Source organism: Bufo gargarizans, chromosome 6 (assembly GCF_014858855.1).
Source record: "Bufo gargarizans isolate SCDJY-AF-19 chromosome 6, ASM1485885v1, whole genome shotgun sequence".
NCBI classification, from domain to species: Eukaryota; Metazoa; Chordata; class Amphibia; order Anura; family Bufonidae; genus Bufo; species Bufo gargarizans.
The window spans coordinates 325,296,405-325,302,816 of record NC_058085.1 but is presented as its reverse complement, the minus strand read 5'-3'; positions in this window follow the sequence as shown (position 1 = coordinate 325,302,816).

The following is a 6,412-nucleotide window of genomic DNA, read 5'->3' as shown; positions in this document are numbered from 1 at the left end:
GAGTAGAATCACTGCAACGGGCCCCACCATGAGTGTCTCCGCCTCCTCACTGATGCATCTGATGGGGGATCTGTAGATGACACTTATGGGGATCTGTGGATGACATAAGTGTCATCCACAGATCCTCCCATAACAGTGTGTCATCCACAGATCCTCCCATAACAGTGTGTCATCCACAGATCCTCCCATAACAGTGCGTCATCCACAGATCCTCCCATAACAGTGCGTCATCCACAGATCCTCCCATAACAGTGCGTCATCCACAGATCCTCCCATAACTGTGCGTCATCCACAGATCCTCCCATAACTGTGCGTCATCCACAGATCCTCCCATAACTGTGCGTCATCCACAGATCCTCCCATAACTGTGCGTCATCCACAGATCCTCCCATAACTGTGCGTCATCCACAGATCCTCCCATAACTGTGCGTCATCCACAGATCCTCCCATAACTGTGCGTCATCCACAGATCCTCCCATAACTGTGCGTCATCCACAGATCCTCCCATAACAGTGCGTCATCCACAGATCCTCCCATAACAGTGCGTCATCCACAGATCCTCCCATAACAGTGCGTCATCCACTGATCCTCCCATAACAGTGATGTCATGATATGGGCAGATCATCTGATAAGGGGTGGGGGCGGGGGTCAATTTTTATCTTGCCTAGGGCGGCAAAAATCCTTGCACCGGCCCTGCATAGACTAATATGACAGAGTAACCAGTCCCTTTATCACAAAATACCTTCCATTAAAGGGGTTGTCTCATCTCACCATTACTAAGGAGAGATGGGACTAAGCCTCAACCACCAGGTGGCCGGGAAACAGCAGTCCATGGGAACTACAGAAACTGTGCAGGGACTCCAAGCTAAGGATACAGCGTAGACAGTATCGGACTGGCCCACAGGGGTACAGGTGAATCCCCCAGTGGGCCCCTGAGCAAGGTGGGCCCCTAGTCTCCCACCCCCTGTACAAGTGGCACATTACACAGTAGACTTACTGCACTACATACATATATTCAATGTACAGCACCTCAACCAGCCTATGTTCTTATAAAAACTTGTTAAAATATTTATTATATTTGAATGTATCTGTACAGTGGGCCCCCAAAATATATTTTACTGTTGGGCCCTAGGTACCCCAGTACAACACTGAGCGTAGATTGCTGTGCTATGCTGTTTCTGTATAATTACATAGTGTATACATCAGTACCGTACAATGCACTCCTCTTCTGATTACTACATGTTATATGTCTTGGAAACAAGAAGTTGAACTTACCTAGTTGTAGAAATTGATGAAAAACTTGGGAGACTTTCTTTAATCCTGTTCGACCACCCTATAAACGTGGATCTGTGGTGCATGGAAAACTAATTTTGCAAATTACGCTCTCAAAAGTTTCTCTGAATTTGCACAGGAAAAAGGACGTAGACACCTGAGAGCACACCTATAACTGCGACTGGAATAACTGGTTTTATAACATTCAAAAAGAATAGTCAGATCTGTCTTTTATATTTTATTTCTTTATGATCCATTCCAGATTTTGGCTTCAAAGTATTGCGTTATGATCAGTGGCGGTCCGAACTCTGGGACCACCCCCTGATCCTAAACCCCACCCAGTCTAGTATTGATAACCTATCCTAAGGACAGGTCATCAATATTGGTAGCCCCGAAAACCTCTTGATCTCTGCTTTGAACTGCTTCACAATCCCTCCGCTCGAAGTGACATGCAACCTCCAGTCAGGAGACTGCTATAGCTGTCACTCATAGCAGAGGGCAGGGGCTGTGAAGCAGCTAAGTGCAGAGAGGGGGGAACTTCACAGTAAAGATCCGCCTTCTGATCACTTACAGCAGCAGAATCTGGCAGAATAAAAGTTCATATTCACACTACCCCTGATAATAAAAGATTTATAAAAAATATATTTGTCCTGCTCTCCCCAGTCCCTACCTTGCGCTGACAGAAGCTTGCATTGTCAAAAGTGCGGCAGGCTCAATTTAAATGTAAATTTACTATATTTATTAAAAGGGTTGTCCAAGATATACAGTCATGTGAAAAAATTAGGACACCCTTTGAAAGCATGTGGTTTTTTGTAACATTTTTAATAAAAGGTTATTTCATCTCCGTTTCAACAATACAGAGAGATTAAAGTAATCCAACTAAACAAAGAAAACTGAAGAAAAGTCTTTTCAAGATCTTCTGTAAATTTCATTCTACAAAAATGCCTATTCTAACTGAGGAAAAAGATAGGACACCCTTGCCCCTAATAGCGAGTGTTACCTCCTTTTGGCTGAAATAACTGCAGTGAGACGGTTCTTGTAGCCATCTACCAGTCTTCGACATCGGTCTGAGGAAATTTTACCCCACTCCTCAATGCAGAACTTTTTCAGCTGTGAGATGTTTGAGGGGTTTCTTGCACGTACAGCCCTTTTCAAGTCACCCCACAGCATCTCAATGGGATTCAAATCTGGACTTTGACTTGGCCATTCCAGGACTCTCCATTTCTTCTTTTTCAGCCAATCTTTGGTTGATTTACTAGTATGTTTTGGGTCATTGTCATGTTGCATGGTCCAGTTCCGCTTCAGCTTTAATTTTCTAACTGATGGTCTCACATGTTCTTCAAGCACCTTCTGATACACAGTAGAATTCATCGTGGATTCTATGATGGTGAGCTGACCAGGTCCTGCTGCAGCAAAGCAGCCCCAAACCATGACACTTCCACCTCCATGCTTCACAGTTGGTATGAGGTTCTTTTCTTGGAATGCTGTGTTTGGTTTACGCCAAACATGTCCTCTGCTGTTGTGTCCAAATAATTCAATTTTGGACTCATCTGTCCAAAGAACATTATTCCAGAAGTCCTGGTCTTTGTCAACTTTATCTCTGGCAAATGTCAGTCTGGCCTCGATGTTTCTCTTGGAAAGCAAAGGTTTCCTCCTTGCACACCTCCCATGCAAGTTAAACTTGTACAGTCTCTTTCTGATTGTAGAGGCATGTACTTCTACATCAACAGTAGCCAGAGCCTGCTGTAGTTCTCGAGATGACACTTTAGGGTTTTTGGAGACCGCTTTTAGCATCTTGCGGTCTGCTCTTGGGGTGAACTTGCTGGGGCGACCAGTCCTGGGCATGTTGGCAGTTGTTTTGAAAGCCCTCCACTTGTAGACTATCTTCCGGACAGTGGAATGGCTGATTTCAAAATCTTTTGAGATCTTTTTAAATCCCTTCCCAGACTCATAGGCTGCTACAATCTTTTTTCTGAAGTCCTCTGACAGCTCTTTTGCTCTCACCATGGTGCTCACTCTCACTTCAACAGTCAGGAGCACACCAAACTAAATGTCTGAGGTTTAAATAGGGCAAGCCTCATTCAACATGCAGAGTAACGATCTACTAATTATGTGCACCTGGTGTGATATACCTGTGTGAGATCTGAGCCAATTTAAGAGGGAATACATGTGAGGGTGTCCTATCTTTTTCCTCAGTTAGAATAGGCATTTTTGTAGAATGACATTTACAGAAGATCTTGAAAAGACTTTTCTTCAGTTTTCTTTGTTTAGTTGGATTACTTTAATCTCTCTGTATTGTTGAAACGGAGATGAAATAACCTTTTATTAAAAATGTTACAAAAAACCACATGCTTTCAAAGGGTGTCCTAATTTTTTCACATGACTGTATCTGTATCTATCTATAATTTTTTTTTTAAACAGGCAGTGAACCAGATTATAAAAAAATGATATACTTACCTCACTGAACCTCCTCCACTCTCCGCTGCAGCCATGCCATTTTGTTTTTGATGCAGCGACGATGTGCTATATCCTGCATATATATATAACACAAGACTGCAGCCATCATGTGCGGTATACAGGCCTGTCACTGCTGCAGTCAGGATAAGACCAACAGGGAGGACAGATCAGTAGTCCTGTATTAATTTGGTTGCCTGGCAGTTTTAAGAAATATATATATATCTTGGACGGCCCCTTTAAGAAATTAATCAGCACAGTATTTTGGGCCATTTTTTTAATAGAAAATTATAGAAATTCAGCGTACAAGTGAACACAGGCACAATGTCGTATAGTAGTAACAAATCACAGTAATACTCTGGTGAAGTGATGTAAACCTCACTGACAAAGATAACTTTTATGGGAATGATGCAATGCATTGAAGGCTGCTTTCAACAATAAATCAATAAATGGAATCAAATTTTCTTCAGACTACATTATCTGTCTAGTGTAATATCTGTCTTTTGTAAATATAAAGTCTCTTACATTGCATGCTGGATTAACGAATTAAGGACAATATAAAGCTGCAAGCTGCGTAGATTAGGAGTATAAGGGCTCATGCACATGAACACTTTTTTTCGTGTCCGTTTTTTTTTGTGGCCAGTATGCAGAACCATTGACTTCAATGAAAAAAAAAAAACGTGTGCATTCCTTGTCTGTATATCTGCATGGCCGTTCCAGAAAAAATAGAACATGTCCTATTATTGTCTGCATTACGGACAAGGATAGAACTGTTCTATTATAGGCCAGTCGTTCCGTACTGTAAAATATGGGATGCACATGGCCGGTATCTGTGTTTTTTCAGATCCACAGTTTATGGACCACAAAACATCCAACGGTCGTGTGAATGAGCCCTAATACTGAAAGAAAACCATGGGCATCACTTTTACAAAATGCGTGTAGCCGCTGCCCTCTAGTGGCATGTACTGTATGTTACATAGCCAAGGATCTCTTGCTATAGGTCAGGGGTGAGGAACATTTTTTGCTGCCGAGGGCCATTTGGATATTTGTAACATTGTTCAGGGGCCATAAAAAAAATTTGAACCTTAAAAATGTGACTGCTATATTTGGTCTAACATATAATTGACTTAGGGGGTAAGATACATAGATTGTGGTTCTATAAAAAAAAAGAAAAAAAAAAAGAGAGTGCTGTAGCACAAAATGGTGCCTGCGCTATATATTACATATAGTACACGTGCCATTTTGACCACACATAGCAGTCTAATTTTTAAGTCCAGAATGTTATGTATTTAATTCTTTATTTGGCATTAATGGCAGCCAAGCTAAACCCAGGGGGGTCCAGAGAGGGGTTCACCCAGCCATCACTCTGCCACTGTCCCTGCCTCTACCTTTGCAGCTGTCCCTGCCTACCATCAGACCCTCCAGCCTACATCAGTCTCAGATCTGACTCTCATGAGACCTTGCAGCCTAGGATCAGCCCCCATCAGAACCCCAAGCCTCAGATCAGACCCCCATCAGATCTCCCAGCCTTAGATCAGAACCCCCAAACTCGGATCATACTTTATCAAACGCCCAGCCTCCCATCAGTCCCCCCCCAGCCTAAAATCAGACTCTCATCAAACTCCCCAGCCTCAGATCAGACCCCAGCCTCAGATAAGACTCTCCCCAGCCTCCCATTAGACCCTTTCCAGCCTCAGATCCGACCCTACCCAGCCTCAAATCAGACCCTCCCCACCCTCAATTAGCCTCAGATCAGCCCTTGTCAGACCAGCATCCAATCAGACATAAAAAAAAATGAAATATGGGGCATGTCTGGACACCAACTAAGATGGCCGGTTGAGCGCTTGGCTCCCGTCTGCACAGCCGCAATCTGGCCAGCGACACCCACATTACCAGCCAAATGGGGGAAAAACTGCTCCCCGTAGGTCCTCTCCTCCTCCCCGATCTCCCTCGCCGCCCAGGATGCTTGAGGAGTGCTGGACGCGGGCTCCCAGGATGGCACTCCCCGCGAAGCACTCCACCCAGCAAGGAGCCTCCTGCCATTGCTCCCTCCCACCACCCCGACAAAGTGCTTGAGCGGGAGCACGGGAAGAGCCACAGGAGTGGAGGGACGAGCTACCCACCATCACAGAGGCGGCCTCACTACCTGGAGACCTTACACCACAGAGGACTGGACCTGAGCTTTCTCCTGCAGCAAGGGAATTCCTGGTCAGCAGTGGACTTCCAGTAGTAGCAAGAGCAGCAGATGAGGAGAAGCTTGATCAAGGCTCAGGAGCTCAATAATCAGCAAGCTAGAGTGCAAGGGGCTGGACTTATATAGGGAAGTACCAGGTGTTTTGGGAATCAAGGGTGATGAGCAAGGCTTGGCAAGACTGAGGTTACATAATAGGTTTCAGGGAGGAATGTCCAGAGAGGATGGTAGCCTAGTAAGCAGGGCTACTGCCTGGGATGTGGCTGGTCACTGGTTCGAATCCCGACACTATGGTTGTTGCCTCTAGCAGGAACATACAGCTCTGGGAATCGCCATTCACTGTTGGTTATATGTCTTTGAGTTTTGTCTTGTCTGCCCCTCTCTCTTGTTCCCATTTCCCTTTGTATCGACTCCCCACTCCTCGATCGAATCTCTTACGAACAAGGAATACACAGAATTACTTTATGTGAATATTGGTGAGCTGTATTCTCCCTG